The sequence below is a fragment of the Halichoerus grypus genome, chromosome 10, assembly GCF_964656455.1.
Source record: "Halichoerus grypus chromosome 10, mHalGry1.hap1.1, whole genome shotgun sequence".
In the NCBI taxonomy this organism is placed as follows: Eukaryota; Metazoa; Chordata; class Mammalia; order Carnivora; family Phocidae; genus Halichoerus; species Halichoerus grypus.
The window spans coordinates 71,621,343-71,638,502 of NC_135721.1; the positions used below are offsets into that span (position 1 = coordinate 71,621,343).

A 17,160-nucleotide genomic window follows, 5' to 3' on the forward strand; every position below is an offset into this window, starting at 1 on the left:
TTGTTTTTATGTATATAAAGAATCTTTCTCTAAAAAGGAGAATTCCTTAGAAACTCTTAGAAAAAAAATTAATATTGCAAATAGTTAAAAATATAAATAAACAACCAAAAGAGATTTGTGAGGAGTCTTTCATGGGAGATGTTAAAGAGGATAAGCAACCCTCTGTCTCTAGCCAGCCCAGGTAGTCTTTCCTCTACAAGCAACTGAACTGACTAACCTCAAGCGCTGTGATATTTTTTTAATGTTAGAATTAAAAAAAAATAAGCATAGCCTTCCACAAATAGTCACATTATTTAAGATCTAACAGTAGTACAGCAGTAGGACAGTAGTGTGACTCCTGATCACACTACTGTCCGATTAAACTAAAGTATAATCCTAACATCCAACATACTAAGTTATCTAAAGTCTCATACTCTACAGCTAGTCAGGTGTTGATTTAATACTCAATTTAAGTATGACAAGTCAGTGCCAGCTGTAAAAATACCTAATATAAAAGTCATACTGTTCTGTCAATACAACCCACCTCCCCCACCCCGAGAAGCCTGGTCTCCCCTTCATACACAGTTTAAGGAATAGTTACTTCCCGTAAACATAACTTAAAATGGTTGTGTTTTTTTGTTTTTTACAAATAGAGAAAAATAAGCTTAAATAGTTTCAAAGATGAACTGAGCACTTTAAAGTACAATTAATTCTCATATTCTTTGATAACTAAGGAAAAACTACTTCATGAAAACTCAAAAATTTCTTAGGCATTGTCAGATTTGAAATGGATTAAGATTTACTATTTATTTAAATAGTTCACATTATAATTGTTTGAAGTATAGCAGGTAAAAATAGTCTGTTATTGCTTGCAAGTAATCCAGGAAACCCACTTATATGAGAGAATTCTCCACTTTGTCAAATAATTATAATAGACTCTAATTTTCCCAATAAAATGTCAAACTTGCCAGTTAAATACTTGGATCTAATGTAGATGAACCACTCCACAATTGCTATTTCTAACTGCTAATCATAAATATACATAAATCAAAATCTGATTTTTAGAAATCTTCATTATTATGTTAAAAGAGCTAGTTTAAGGAATAGGTAACCATCCACAAAGATTTTCTATGCTCTGTACCTGATCAAATTACTTCAAATACGTGGTTTGCATTACTTTGACTCCCTACAGATATACTTTACTGGCATTACAGCTTAATATGATGCCCTCAACTTTTATTAAGAATTTATAAAATGGAGCGCCTGACTGGTTCAGTCAGAAGAGCATGTGACTCTTGATCTTGGGGTTGTGAGTTTGTGCCCCACGTTGTGTAGAGATTACTAAAAAATAAATAAATAAACTTAAAAAAAAAGAATTTCTAAAATAAATGGCTGGTATTATTTCATGTTCTAAAAAATGGTATCAAAGATACCATCCCTCATATAAAGACCCACACATAAAACTCCTTTTTGGCTTTACCGCCAAGATTTCTCTCTTTAAAAAAAAATCAATATGCTTCCTTTAAGCAGACAATGAAAAACATAAGTCAAGTGTTCCTCCTCTTTTCTGCTATTACCAACAGGAAACCCAAATGGAAGACCTTAAGGTTATAAATTTGTGATAGATTTGGAAATCCCCCTCCCACTCCCTTATGTAAGTCTAGATCAAGTATCATTATACTAAATGTCCAAGTATAGGTTTATTTTTTTTTAAAGATTTTATTTATTTATTTGACAGAGAGAGAGACACCGAGAGAGGGAACACAAGCAGGGGGAGTGGGAGAGGGAGAAGCAGGCTTCCAGCCGAGCAGGGAGCCTGATGCGGGGGCTCGATCCCAGGACCCTGGGATCATGACCTGAGCCGAAGGCAGATGCTTAACGACTGAGCCACCCAGGCGCCCCCCAAAGTATAGGTTTATTGCTAATCATCTTTTTAAAACAGATTTTATTTATTTATTTGACAGAGAGCACAAGCAGGGGGAGTGGCAGAGGGAGAGGGAGAGGGAGAAGCAGACTCCCTACTAAGCAGGGAGCCCAACGTGGGGCTTGATCCCAGGACTCCAGGACCCTGACCCAAGCTGAAGGCAGACACTTAACAGACTGAGCCACCCTGGCACCATTCCTAATCATCTTTTTTTCTTATGTTTGGAAGTAGATGGGAATGAAAACACAGTTAACAGTCAAATTTTCTGAAACTTGGAAACTATACTTCTGCGTCTAAAATTTAGTAATCTCAAATGTTCCTGGAAGAGGAATGGGTAAGAATTTCAATGGATTGTAAAAACAGATAAACCCACCATAAAAAAAAGTAGTAAGTAAAAGAAACCATATGACGTCTCAAAGAGGAGATGGGAAAGCCTACTTAAAACGCTGAAGAAAGAAACCAAAAGGAAATCAAAATACTTAATGACATAAAACTTTCAATTTTGGATGTCAAAAAATATGCCATGAACAAAATTCAAGGACAAATGATATACTGTACCTTTAGACCGAAGTTTTCACAATTAGAAATTTATTTCAAGAAAATAGGTAAGGACAGAGATTTATATACGAGATAGTCCTCATAGTATTATCTTAGCAAAAAAACTGGCAATAACTGTATTTTTTAGTTAACAGAGAATGTGGTACTTTCATATGCTGAAATAATAGATATTAAAAATGATGTCTCTGGAGTATTTAATATTCTGGAAATATTCATGATATTAAATGAATATGAATATAGAACAATACATCTAAATTGACCTAAACACAAACATATACATATAAACATATTTAATAAAAAGATTATGGATAGGAGGTACTATTGTGGTTATCTTGGGTGGTTTGTGATTATTGTAATTTCATTTTTTCCCCCTTTCTGCATTTTCTAAAACATTACATTTAAATGTATTAATTTCCTAGTTGGAAAAAAATGCTATTAAAAAAAAAGGTATTCAAAAAGGAAACAGATCTTGAAAAAGACCACTCTGATTTCATATTATAAGCCCAAAATTATTTGAAAAATGTATAAGAAATAAATAATGAAGTATTAAAAACTCACTTTTAAAGAAAAGGTGGGGTAACTGTGAGGAAGGAAAAAGACACACAAAAACATAGTGGGGTGAGAGGGGTGGGTGAACCAAATCAATGAAAAAAGGAATAACATAATACAGAGATCTCCACAAAGCCAGCCTGATTTTCTCAAACAGTACTAGGGATCAGTAGTAAGTAACACTGGATTGGGAAATATAAAATACCCTTTCTGAAGGAGTACCGATAACAAGTAATGTGCATTGTTTTTTGTATATGGAGATACTATTTATAGGATAACCAACAGAAATAGATTATGTGATGACATATAACAGTACCACTTTTAGCACACCTGAGCTTAGAAGCCGAGTTTCCAAAATGTAATAAAAAAAAGGGAATAGCAGTGTTAGGAAGGGTGCATATTCTGGTGTCATAAAAACATTTTCTAGTTGTTAATCAAAAAAGTAGCATTCTGATATGAATTCAACTCTTTCCTTATGTATCAGTCTCTTCTGGTTGCAGAGTACTGACATTCACTCAGGCTGGCAAACATAGTTGGGCAAGGCGGGGGACAATGACTGGTTCTAAGCATCAATTTGAGGATAAGGGAAATAAGACTTCTCACAGAAATCCAAGAACAAAACCAGTAACACAAGTCGAGTATGCCTCAAGGACACTGGAACGGAAAATGTGGTCTAGTCCCAAGGTTGCCTGAGGGGACCGTGCCGCGCGAGTTTGTGGATCCTCGTTCCAGCATTCCCGCCACTGCTGTGACTCGGAACTCCCTGGGTACTAGGCTTTTGGTATCTGATTTGCCTCCGGCCACCAGCTGCTCTCTCTGCTCCTATACTCTAATTTTTTTTTAACCCCAAAGCTGTCACTTGGTCATACCTTTGGCTAATTCTTGGTGCATCACAGGTCCCTCCTATCTCCTTTTCTTGACTTTTCAAATTCTGCTCCCTTCCACTGCTTAGCTGCAAAATCTGTGACTTTTTGTAAGTTCTGTGATCCACATCATCATGTGTATCCCTACAGTAACCAGCACTCCCTACTACTTGTCTATCCTGAGTATATCCAGACAGAAAATTAAAAGCAGCAAGAACTAGATTTCTTTAACCAGCTGAGATCTGTGGGAACCTGACTGGTCTGGCTTGTTCCTATCTGGACAAAACTCTCTGTGCTAGTGCACCTGGCTGGCCAGTGGCTGACCTATGACTGGCGCCTTTGATTTGGCACCTGCACCAGTCCAAGCACCTACAGCCAAGTAAGAGAAGGTCGTTTATAATGTAAAGTATAGCTGCCTCGGTTTACTCCCTCAGCAAATGTTCCCCTTAGACATGACTGGGGGAATAGCAGGAGCCAAAACTGCTCTGTGACAACACACAATAATATGGAGATGTTTAAAATTACTCCAGATACTCCAGGGTTTCATAAATCATGTTCCCTGGAATATTAGTATGCTTTAAAATATTAAGAGGTATTCTACAGGTAAAGTTTGCAGTTTAAATAAGGTAATGCCTAAGCCCTCTGAGAGAAGAAACCCTCCTACGCATTACTACAGACTTACTTGACAAAGGCAACCTTATTAAGGTTTCACAGGACACTAATACTCTGTGGATCAGTTTGGAAAATGCTGTCCTATAGCGCTGCAACTTTGCCCACAATCCAAAATCCACTATAATGTTAGTTTCAAGAAAGCAGGGACTTTGTTTTGTGTCATGCTTGGTATGTATTAGATACTCAGTATATAAATGTTTGTGAAAGTCATTAACATGGAGGCTGAAGGAAAAACAGGAAATAAGAGGCTAAGTGGGAAAAAAAATCAAGAGGATACCATATCTGGTAATGACAGACTAAGATTTTTCTGACCAACCCTCCTGCTGAAAACAATTAAAAATTCCTAGATACAAAAAAAACAAAAACAAAAACACAAAAACCAAAAACATCTTAAAATAAAAAGTTGACAACATGGTAGGAAACTGCCAGATAAATTCTAGGGTCAACTGGGACCCCAGAGAGGTAGTAGGACCCCCTGAAGACACTGGCCCTGAGGGCACTTGCAGATAGAACACAGCAAATTAGGGCGCTTCGATGGCTCAGTTAAGTGTCTGCCTTCGGCTCAGGTTGTGATCCTGAGGTCCTGGGATGGAGTCCCTCATCGGGCTCCCTAATCATCGGGGGAGTCTGCTTTTCCCTCTGCCCCTCCCCCCTGCTTGTTTGCTCTCTCTCTCTCAAATAAATAAATAAAATCTTAAAGAAAAAAGAAGAACACAGCAAATTAGGTCTTTGGTTTCAATGGCCTCACTGAGGGGAACAAATATCAATGCAAAAATTCCTCAAAAGATGGAGAGTACAGGGAACTCTTCCCCACATTGAACTGGGACCACAAAGGGCTATAACCTCAGGTAAAGGTAAACTGTAACAAAACCTAAACTCTAATCCTACCCCCAGGGGACTGCAGGGAAGTAGTTTTAGCCCAGAGAGAAGCAAGAGAAAAAAAGCCTGGTGGGTAGGATATCCAGGATATAGGTTCCTAAGAAGTTTGTTCGCCCCAGACAGGGGTTTGCAGTCTGGGTTTGCATGGCATATTCATGTGGTGGAACAGAATGGGTACAACAGATTACAGAAATAAAAATGTCATATATATAACACATGGACGAATGGCACAAAAATAAGTCCGACAAAAAAAAGATTACATATTGACATATATACATATGTCTGCATATATGTGTAGAAAAGGGCAAAAGTAAACTACATCATTTAGGGATGTACATATAGGCGGTCAACTTTAAAGAGGAAGAAAAAATTATTATCACCAAAGTAAGAATCTGGTAACTTGTGGGGGGTGGGATGGGGCAGAGACAGCTGGGGAGGGGCACATAGCAGGCTTCTGGTATACTGGCAGTGTTCTGTTTCTTAATCTGGGTGGTGTGCTTTATAATTACTCACTGAACTGTACCTTTATATTTTATTCATTGTCCAATATATATATATGTATGTTATATTTCACCATAAAAAGTGAAAATAAAGAGCAAAAAGGAAGCATACACAAGAGAGAACAAAGAAAGCAGAAAGCAGTATTTGTTGTAGGCAACTAGCAAAGTGCTACTGACAGCCACCTCAGGAATCTGTAGTGAAACCCAAACAGTCCTCCTCTATGCTAATCATTTCCCTGATTGGATTACCTTTATCAGTACTGTAACGTATATCTTAAGACAATTTCTAATCTAATTACAAGAGAAACGCTCCTTTGCCAAGTTTTTTTTCCGGCTTGACTCCATATGGTTATATATGTTTTGCTATATACACAAAGAGCCATTCCGAGAGAGAAAGCCATAAACATTTGGCACAGCAGATCCAACAAAATGTTCCACTAAAGAAAAACATGAAACATTCAATTACATACTGGCAGATTACTTCCAATGTTATGAAATTAAACTACATGTTAAATGTTAATTCAATAACTTAACTTACAATATTTAAGAACATTAACTCTCCTTGGTATGACAGTATTCTGCCATAATATCTATTTATTCTAAGACGTTGTTCTTTATGAAAGAATCTAAGTTCTTGCCCCTGTTCTGCATCTCACTAGCCATGTACAAGCAATCTGGATTCCGCTTTCTTATTTAACAGTGTGGGGGAACTTCAGTTTCCTGGGTGTAGTTTATGAATGTCATCTACTGAACTAACTTAACTTAGTCCCTTCGGTTGAAATGAAGCTAACGGGAAACAATTGTATTTGATTTTAAGAGTTTTTACATCTATGCAGAAGCTATGAGAACATACGTTCTTGCCTTTACAGTGATAGTCAGGTATTTCTAGGCCCGAGTCCCACCTCCTCAAGCACAGTTGGCAGTGTGGGGAGCATACTTCCAGGCCACGCACTCCACCCACTTTTCAATACTAATAGCTTAAGAAGTCTTTCAATTTGGCTATTCCCAGTCATAGCTCAGATTTCCTGCACCTAAAATGATCTTAAGATTTCTCCCCAGAAACAAATAATGCAATATATGTTAAGAAAGAAAAAAAGAAGAAGAATGTAGCAGGAGGGGAAGAATGAAGGGGGGGAAATCGGAGGGGGAGAAGAACCATGAGAGACAATGGACTCTGAAAAACAAACTGAGGGTTCTAGAGGGGAGGGGGTTGGGAGGATGGGTTAGCCTGGTGATGGGTATTGAGGAGGGCACGTTCTGCATGGAGCACTGGGTGTTATGCACAAACAATGAATCATGGAACACTATATCTAAAACTAATGATGTAATGTATGGGGATTAACATAACAATAAAAAAAATTAAAAAAAAAAAAAAAAAAGATTGCTCCCCAGATTGGGATATCAGTACCTGTTTTCTACAGAAAACACCCTTATATTTAATGGGTGTTTATATTTACCCTTATATTTAACGTTACCTAACTGAACAGTTCCTTTTTCCAGAATGGCTCTCAGATTTACCTTTTCTCTGTCACTGCCAGTAACCCTGTCCAGATTTCTACTGCCCTTTCCTAGAGTTCAACAACGCCACAGTCTCTCCTCTCTTCCTAGAATCAGAACATGGCCAGACTCATTTCCTTTCAGGAACAATCCGCAGTCACATGCAGCACCTCGTACCTGACTTTCACTCACTGCCATCTGTCATTAGGCCCCGTTTTACCTGTACTGAATTCTCCTTCCTCTGAAACCCCTTCACTACTCTGTCCTTCACAATTCAATTCCATGTTTGTCTAAACCAAGCTCTAATTTCTCAAAAAGGGTTTACTGCTAACATCACAATGTGTTCTTTCCTGCTCAGATGATTGCAGGCAGGTTCATCTTATCTCTCCAATGGTACTATGAGATTCAAAAACAAGGAAATCTTATGCTTCTTGTAACCCAAAACACCTAGGGGAGGCATGGGAATTTACAGCCAGATGTTTTTGGAAAAGACAGAAAGGTATCAGAACCAAGGTGCTCTATTCTATTTTGGTGCTTCGGTCTTGGCTCAAGTAATTAAGTAAAATCAACTGCTGGCCTGTGAGTTGGCTAGTCAAGTCTGACTCACCATTTTGCCAAAATGACCCAACAATCAGCAGCAACAGGAAAGTGTTTGAGATTCTGTTTAAACTACTGGACATGTACTCTACTTACATTATTTGAAAGCTTGATCTGAGAATTTTAGTAAAAGAACCAGATTGCTAATTTGGACTATGTGCCCAGTGGGATAGAGGCCAAAACCCAGAATTTTCTAGGCATCAGTCATATTATTGGCAATAAAATATCCAATCATTATTGTCACTAAACTAATTTCCACCTAATAACAAAGGGGGTCAGGTGACAGGAATGGAGCTAATTTTCCTTACGTTACCCACTCATAACCCTTTCCTCTTCAATGCCAGAGAATTTCATAAAGCAAAACCACCAAGCTACAGCCATAATTTATAATTTCTTTCTCATTGTCCAGTGACAGTAAAATCTCCATATTTTATTTTATTTTATTTTATTTTATTTTGGGAGGCACAGGGAAAGGGAAAGAGAGAGAATCTTAGGCGGGCTTCATGCCCAACGTGGAACCCAATGCGGGGCTCGATCGCACAACCCTGAGATCATGACCAGAGCTGAAATCAGAGTCGGACACTTAACTGACTGAGCCACCCAGGCACCCCTCCATATTTTATTTTTTAAAAAATTTTCTTTATTTTTATTATTTATTTATTTTTTAAAGATTTTATTTATTTATTTGACAGAGAGCACAAGCAGAGGGAGCAGGAGAGGGAGAGGGAGAAGCAGGCTCCCCACTGAGTAGGCAGGGAGCCTGATGCAGGCCTCGATCCCAGGACCCTGGAATCACGACCTGAGCCAAAGGCAGCCGGTTAACCGACTGAGCCACCCTGGCATCCTTATTTATTTATTTTAAATAATCTCTACACTCAATGTAGATCCTGAGATCAAGACTTGCATGCTCCTCCAACTAAGCCAGCCAGGTGCCCCTAAAAATCTCCATATTTAAAAATGATAGGAACTCACAAGTTGTACTCTCCTGTGGCTTTACCATGTAATCAAGAGACTCTTAATTAAAATAAAATCTAATCTTTTCTTGGGAAAAGCCCCTTATATTTCTTTCTAATTCTACTCTTGTATCCATTTTCCAGACTTCCCACCAGGTTAATGTTTTTCAATTTTATTTTTTAGTTTATACTTGAGAAGCTGGGATTGGGAGAGGAGATTACTTCCTATAAAACTATGTTTCTAATATAGATGATTGTTTTCCTCTTCTTCTCTTAAATTTCCCTTTAAGAAGGTATATAATTATGTGCTTTGGGTTTAGGGGCAGTGGTGGTGAAATTACAATAGAACAAGACTCTCTCTTGAGGATATTTGTAAAAAACAAAAATCTCACATAAAAGTGTAAGACAGCAACCCAGGCATCCACTGACAAATGAAAGGATAAATAAAAGGTGGTACATATAGATGAAATATAATCAGCCTTATAAAGGAAAGAAATTCTGACATAGGCTGCAACATGGATGAACCCTGAAGACATTCTGCTAAGTGAAAGAAGCCAGTCACAACGGATGAATGTTAATTGATCCCACGTATCTGACGTTCCCAGAGTAGTCAACTTCACAGAGACAGCATGCAGAACGGTGGCTGCCAGGGCTGGACAGAGAGGAGAACACAGAGTCAGGGTTTCATGGGGGCAGAGTTTCAGTTGGGGAAGACAGAAAAGTTCGGGTGATGGATGGTGATGGCTGCACGACAATGTGGATGTACTTAGTGCTACAGAATTATATATCTAAAAATGGTTAAAACGGTTAACTTTCATGTATTTTACTACAGTCTAAAAAAACCTGTATAACCCAGAGAAGAATATACACCCTTGTAAGTCACTTTGTGTTCTGTGTGGTCAGTCAGTTCAGAGGCACTACTGAAAAAGAGAAGCCAGGCCCTCTACTATTGGCAGTATCCTTCTCTCTGTGTAATGGAGAAAATGGAAAAAAAAAAAAAAAAATTAAGTCTAAGAAATTAAGGTCCACATAAGCAATTTCCCTGTTCACCTGGGTATTTAAATATCACCAGCTGCTATGTCTCTGATAATTCTGCTGTAATCTTCCTGAATGTCTATCCATTCATTCAACACTTTATGAGCAGGGACTATGTGCTAAACTTTATGTCAGGTGCTGGAGATTTCAAGAGAGAGAGAGAGAGAGAAAGACAAACATACTCAGTCTGAGAAGTCCACAATCTGGTGGAGAAGGCAAACAAATTACAACACAACCTAAATTCTAATTAATTCTAATCAGTGCTCTGGGAGCACAAAGCGCACAGCAACTACTGCTAGCTGGGGAACTGTGGCACACCGCTAGTTGCACCCCACACTTGTTCCCCCCTTCTTCCAGAATAAAAGTCACCAAGAATAAAGACTATATTTCTCAGCCTTCCTTTGTGCCAATGAGGTGCAAGCAAATATGTAGTGTGCGAGACCCAGGGAAACTTTTAAGAGAGACTTCACATATGCCTTTAGTCCCTTTTTTGCTCCTTCCTATGTCTGGCTGCTTAAAACAGATACCTCAATTTTGGACCATGAGGACAAGGGTCAAATCTGAGAGATTTTGAAGCCCTGAGCTGGAAATTACTTCCTTAATGACTCTATGGAGAAGAGCAGTCATTTCAGCCCTACCCTGCAAATTCTAAACTTTTATGGGAGAGAAAGAAATTCTCGTTTTTAGGCCTGTTATTTTGGAGGTTCTGTTATTTGCCACTGCACCTAATCCTAGCTAATGCAGGGGATCAGGGAAGGCCTGACAGAAGAGGTGACTTTGACCTGGGTTTTGAAGAATGATGTTACCTACCCAAGTGGAGAAAGGCATTTCAAGCACAGATCATGCAAAGGCACAGACTCAGGAAAGGGTCTAGCTTTCTAGAAGAAGAGGAGTGGTTCAGATGCTAAAGTACAGGGCAGGTGGAATGAAGTACAAGAACAAGCAACCTGAAAAGCTGGGAAAAACAGACTTTAAAGGGTATTGCATGCCATGCTAAAAAAAGTACTTTTATTCCTGTACTTGGCCACATTAAATGACTATGACTTCATAGATGATTCTCTGCACATTCTAGAAGAGCCAAACGGCTCAGTCAGAAAACAATCACAACTGTATGGATTATAGTATGGTGAAGACAGGGGTTAGGCAGGAAAAGAAAATCTTATTTCTGTAAGAGAAAGGCAGACTAGTATTTCTGTAAATGTTGAGGACTAGAAGAAATAAATACCTGGCACAAGGAAAAGATTAGGACTCCTGAGAGAGTTAAGGGAGAAGAATATGGACAATATAGAAAAGAGGAAACATATATATATAATTTGCCAATATGTGGACCATGTAAAGATCAGAATACCTGCCCCCACCTCAGTGAACCGAGGTCAATGAATTACACTGTAACTATGCGCATCTGATTATAATACATTTTATTTTTATTATATGCGTATACCCACGGTTTCCTTTCACAAGTAGCTATCATAAGTTAGTAAGTAATAGCCAAAGAGCACTAGTCTATAGAAGGAATTTGGTTATTTGATGATCACATATCTTTTCCTATCAAAGAAGAGTTACAAATATGACTGAAGGAGAAAAAAAAAAATCAGTGTTCCTTAAGGTTATCAAGAGTTTGAATTTTTATTCAAGCAAGTAGTATTCTTCTACATTTCTGCAAAAATCATGTATCATTGTTCTAAATTTTTAGTTTTGTAATTTAAAAACAAACACCAATGCCTCACCAAAAAAATTTAAATACGGTGACTATTACCTCATAGAAGTATCAGGGACAAATTATTGAGAGTATATGGCTTCTGTGAATCCATAGTCCATTAATTATATTCTCCAATTTCAAAGATCAGAAAATTCTAAAAAAAAAAAGGTCTTACAATGTTTCCATTATTTTTGTCTTTAGCTCTCCCTAAATTTATGTACTACATTTTAGCCTTTTAACAAATATTTACCGTATGCTGATCATAAAAAAGACTGTGTGGGATACCAGAGTTTATTAACTAGAAAATTGTAGGACACGTTTTTTTATGTTTTACCTTGATGTTCTTGTTTTCAATTCGTTATAGAAAGGGTCTTTGCTACCTTCAATCAGATTATGAGTTTTATCAATATCCTACTCTGATAATAGGCATCAAAACACTTGCTAAGGAACACTAAGAAAAAGGAATTAATTTTTTAAAGGTGGGGGAGATCGCTTTCTCAATTTAGACTTGTAATTCGTATCATTTATGTCTAACTTCTGCTTGAAAGAATGCAGTTATAGCACTTATTAACCCCTGAATTTCTCCTGATATTTATTCATCCCTTATAATGGCTATTCTATATGATAAAATAATTGAGGCAAAAATAGGAATCCAGTGGGCAAAGAGAGATCTTTCACCCAAGTATTTATTTCTCAATGAATGCACATTACAATAAAAAAACGTCTCCAATCATGAGTCACCACACCATTTTTTAAACACTGGAAAAATAAGGCTAATAGTCAAACTAGCTGTTGTGAAAGCTGGTTATAAAGTCACCTGATTCATTACCATAGAGAAGACTCTATGGCCCTCGTCCTTAAACTCAAGAAACGGGAGTATAGTAATAGTGACTTCTAGGAACACACAAAGGGCACAGTTGCTAGTAAGCATCTACAGCTTTTGAAGTATTCTCAAAGGAGTCAAGGCTGTAAAAGATCCACCCTGGCTCCTACTCACCTCACTGGAAGTCCCAGATTCTAGTTGGGTGTCCTTCAATCTGCCCTCCACACTGTCACCAGGGAATGTCATATAAAGAAGTCTCAGAAAATATAATTCTCTGTCCAAAATGTTTCAGTGTTCTCTACCCCACTGATGGCTAAAATGCAAATTCTTTCAAGGGAAGTACGGGCCACTGAGAATCTGGCCCCTACCTTTTAGATATTATGTTTCAATAACAGTGTTTCCTTTTCTTCTCCCTTCCAAGTTCTAACCCTCTCTTTTAATACTGAACTATGTATGAGTTTCCTAAACACATCAGGTTTCCACTTGCATGCTTTTTCATGTTGCTGTTCCCCTTGCCTGGAATGCCCTCCCCCCTACTTTTACTACACCTGGTAAAACACTACACTCATTCCTCACGTCTCAGTTCAATTGCCATCTTCTCATCAAGTCCTCCAAGACTCCTCCAGGCGACCCCAAGAGCTCCTTCTCCCTGGTGTGTTGGTAAACTAGCTCTCAGAAGGGGAAAAAAGCCCTGATGCAGTCACTTCGGCTATAACATTTGTTTTGAAAACTCAAATTTGTGTCAGTGTGCTTGTTACATTAGGGAACAACACAAGCACAACATGAATCCCATTTGCCTGTGTGCCCTGAAATGCTAGATGAATGCAGAGCACTGCCCCCGGCTGCCCCCAGTCCTGTGCACCCACCTCCAACATCTCCCAGCTACCTCAAGCAGCCTCCTGTGTCAGGGCCATCCCTGTCCACATCTGGTGGCAACTTTCCCTCAGACTTCAGACACCTATTTCTACCACTTCAATGACTCACAAGAGGCAACCTTTCCTATGCCCACCTCCAAAGGCCGACTTCAAGTCTTTTTTATGGTAAAGCACAATATTTATTATTATATTTATGTTTTTCTTAATCATTTTAACATGTACAATTCTGCTGTCCTTTTTATTCAGTTCCTACCTTTTAAAAAAAAAATGTGTTACTGAGGAAGTTTTTGAGTGTTATGTCCCATTTTTCCCTAAGCTTGGTGATTTTTAGGAATGCACATGTCCCGTGACAGCAGAACTGACTGTCTGTAGGATTTGCTGATTTCTGTGGTGTACACACTACCACAGATGATTTCAAATACTAATAGTTGGGCTCCCGTGTCCAGTTTGGCTCCAACACAACCTATCCATAGTCTGTACAAGTCTTTATCACAGTAATCATTGTTGTGCATAACAATGTTTTCCTGTTTAAAGACAGTAAGCTTTAAACAGGGTCTTCTTCACCTTAATACCAACATTCCCTAAATAGTACCTAGCTGTTAGTAGGTGTCCTGCTAATGTAGACACCAGAGGGTAACAAGACTTAAGATCTAATATAAATAATGCTAACTATAAAATCTATTTCTACAATGGAAAATTAATTATCTGCTCTGCTCCAAACCCCAGTGACCCTGTTAGTAACTGGAGAGACGGGATTCAAACAGTGTTTCTAACTCAAAAGTTTATCACAAAGACAATGCTTCATAACCAACCTACTAATCTACATGTGGATTCCAGACTAATTTAAAAAACAGATTCTGGAGATGTGGTCTGATGGATTTTTTTTGGTGATTGATTATTTATATAAGATGTCTTATAAGAGGGGCACCTGGGTGGCTCAGTCGGTTAAGCGTCTGCCTTCAGCTCAGATCATGATCCCAGGGTCCTGGGATTGAGCCCCGCAGGGCTCCCGGCTCAGCGGGGAGCCTGTTTCTCTCTCTCTCTGTACCTGCCGCTCCCCTTGCTTGTGTGCTATCTCTGTCAGATAAATACATAAAACCTTAAAAAAAAAAAAAAGATGTCTTAAAAGAGTATGCAAATTTAACTTATATATTTAATCTTTTGTGAAAATGATAAAATTACACAAAATAGGACCGACCCTCCAAATATGGGCCATTTTATCTAATCCAATCTTAATCTAAGCCAATATCAAAAGTTACCCTGAAATCTAAGACAAACAGCATTAATATATACTAAAATTGAAAATACAGAGCATTATATAGCATAGCAATTACCAGTGATTTATTGGCCAAAAACCACATCTAAGTTGATTTCTTTACATACATATGCACACACACGTACACACATATGTTTAAAATCTTAAAATTCATAGTATTTACTTCTTAACTACTGCTTCCTTGATAATATAGAAAAGTATAATCTCAAAGCTATATATTAATGATTTTAGTAAAAAAAAAAAAAATTAGTTCTTCCTCAGCATACTACTGTATGTCTCAAACAATGGTGAAAAGTTACTTCAGCTTCTTATATTCAAGTTTTGCTAAGAAACTAAAACATACTTAGTGCCTGTGAATCCAACAGCACAGAGAACTGCTGCTCACATTTAGCACGCATGAGGACAATCCAGGCTTATCAAAACAAGTTACTGGGCCCCACTCTTAGAATTCTGATTCAGTAGGTCTGAATTTGGGGCTAGAGATTTTGCACTTCTAACAATTCTCAAGTGATTCTGATACTGTTGGTACTGGAACCACAACTTGGGGTCAGAAATACCTGTGTTCAAATCCCAGCCTGTCAATATCTTTGTTCTCTGGACGTAAGTTTAAAAGTTCTACCCCTCAATTTTCCCATGCCTAAAAGGCAGAGAGTTACCAGAAAATTAAGCAAATAATATATTTAAAGTACCCAGCACATGGTGAGGACTCAAATGATAACTACCTATGTTGGCTGAATAAATGAATGCCATACTTAAAGTACACACTGCAAGTGCTGGCTTGGATGGAGTATAAACACTCCACACCCTGTCTCTCCAACTGAATACAGCTATAAAATCTAAATACAATGAACAGAGCAGCTATTTAAAGAATCTGAAAAGTAAATGGCAGCAGCCAGATTGAGGAAGAAGACCAGAATTCGAAGTATCATAGAAGTAGTGTGGGTTTACTGCCTTCCCCAAACCCATCCTGTTGCCTAGACTGGGGAAAACCTGGAGTGGCATCAACATAGGCAGTGTTCCAGGAGAAGCCCTCTAGTTCTAGCTGAGGAAGGAAAGGGATCTCCTGGCAGTAACAGCAGGGGGACCATAGGTACCCTAAAAGTCTGAGGAAAGTCTCCAATCCCAGGCTGTGGTTTCAAGAGGGTGTTGCAAACCTCTCTCCCAACCCCCTCCACCCATGCTCCCACCACTTGTCCCTGATGTGTGTGCAAATGCAAGAAGTCAGCAGAGTAGACAAAGCTTTCTGGCTAGAGGACCAAAAAGGCAAGCCCCCAGGGAGGTAGGAAGTATAAGGGAAATTGCTGAATGGGTGGAACTCAAAAAAGCAACTCCATGACGTTGATTAACCTCCTGGGCTCACTCCAGAGCAGAACATGGCATGGATCTCATCCTAAACAACAAACCAGAACCTCTGAGAATTGAACAGAGATAGAAAGTCACCTATCTCCAACTGGCCAATGGGCAGTACGCACAGGACAGATCCAAACAGCAAAGCGCTATAGGCTTTGAAAATGGAACTGACAGAAAGCTGGCTGCAACTTGCATGCTGAACCCAACAGGAGTGACTGCATACTAAAATACAAAATGAACATTCCCCATAGAATTTAAACAAGACCCATGGCCTTATAATACTGAAGAATGCAATTCAAAATTGCATAGGAACATCTCATCTTGCGTGGGACAATAAACAGACATTGATATTGAGATGACATCAAATGTTGGAATTATCTGACAAAGACTTTAAAGCATTATTACAAAAATGCTCCAAGAAGGGTGAACACTCTTGAACAGAAGATCTCAGCAAAGAAACAGAGTCAAATGGAAATTTTAGAACTGAAAAATACAGTAACTGAAATAATTCACTGGATGGGCTTAATAAGTAAAATGGAGATGACAAAAGAAAGCCAGTGAACTTGAAGACAGACTGATAAAAAATACCCAGTCTACACAACAAAACAAAACAAAAAAATGAACAGAGCACCAAGGACCTTTAGGATACCAAAAGGACTAACATTAGCATCACTGGCATCCTTAAAGGAGAGTGAGAGTGTAGTGCAGAAAAGTATCTTGAGAAAACAAAGGCTGAAAACTTTACAAACTTGGTGAAAGACACAATGTATATACACATTTGAGAAGCTCAGAGAATCTAAAGAGAATAAACCCCTGAGAAATCCATGCTTAGACACATCGTAGTCAAACTGATAAAAACTAAAAACAGTGAAAAAAAATTGAAAGTAGCCAGAAAAAGAAAGTGATGCATTGCTTATAGGGGAACAGCAACTTGAATGTGAATTTCTCACCAGAAGCCATGAAGTCCAGAAGAAAATGGCATATTTTTTAAGGGGCTGAAACAAAAGAACTGCCAACACAGAATTTCTATATCCAGAGATAATATCCTTCAGGAATGAAGGCAAAATAAAGACATTCTCAAGTGAAGGTAAGACTAAGAGAATTCATTGCCAGCAGATTTGTTCTAGAAGA

General features: G+C 38.4%; 1 protein-coding gene across 8 annotated transcripts in view; it reads right to left on the reverse strand.

Annotated features, from left to right (window-relative positions):
• SOCS5 (suppressor of cytokine signaling 5) overlaps window positions 1–17,160 on the reverse strand; it is a 114,247-nt gene that overhangs the window by 73,090 nt on the left and 23,997 nt on the right. Inside the window, exon 3 of one of the 8 annotated variants that reach the window (XR_013441834.1) lies at window positions 8,079–9,623. The exons of 6 other annotated variants lie outside the window; for them this stretch is intronic. The gene's annotated coding sequence lies outside the window, so the exon portion shown is untranslated. Of the gene's footprint in view, window positions 1–8,078; window positions 9,624–14,326; window positions 14,503–17,160 lie in introns of those variants that run through there. One more of the 8 variants, XR_013441836.1, reaches the window with a different exon arrangement.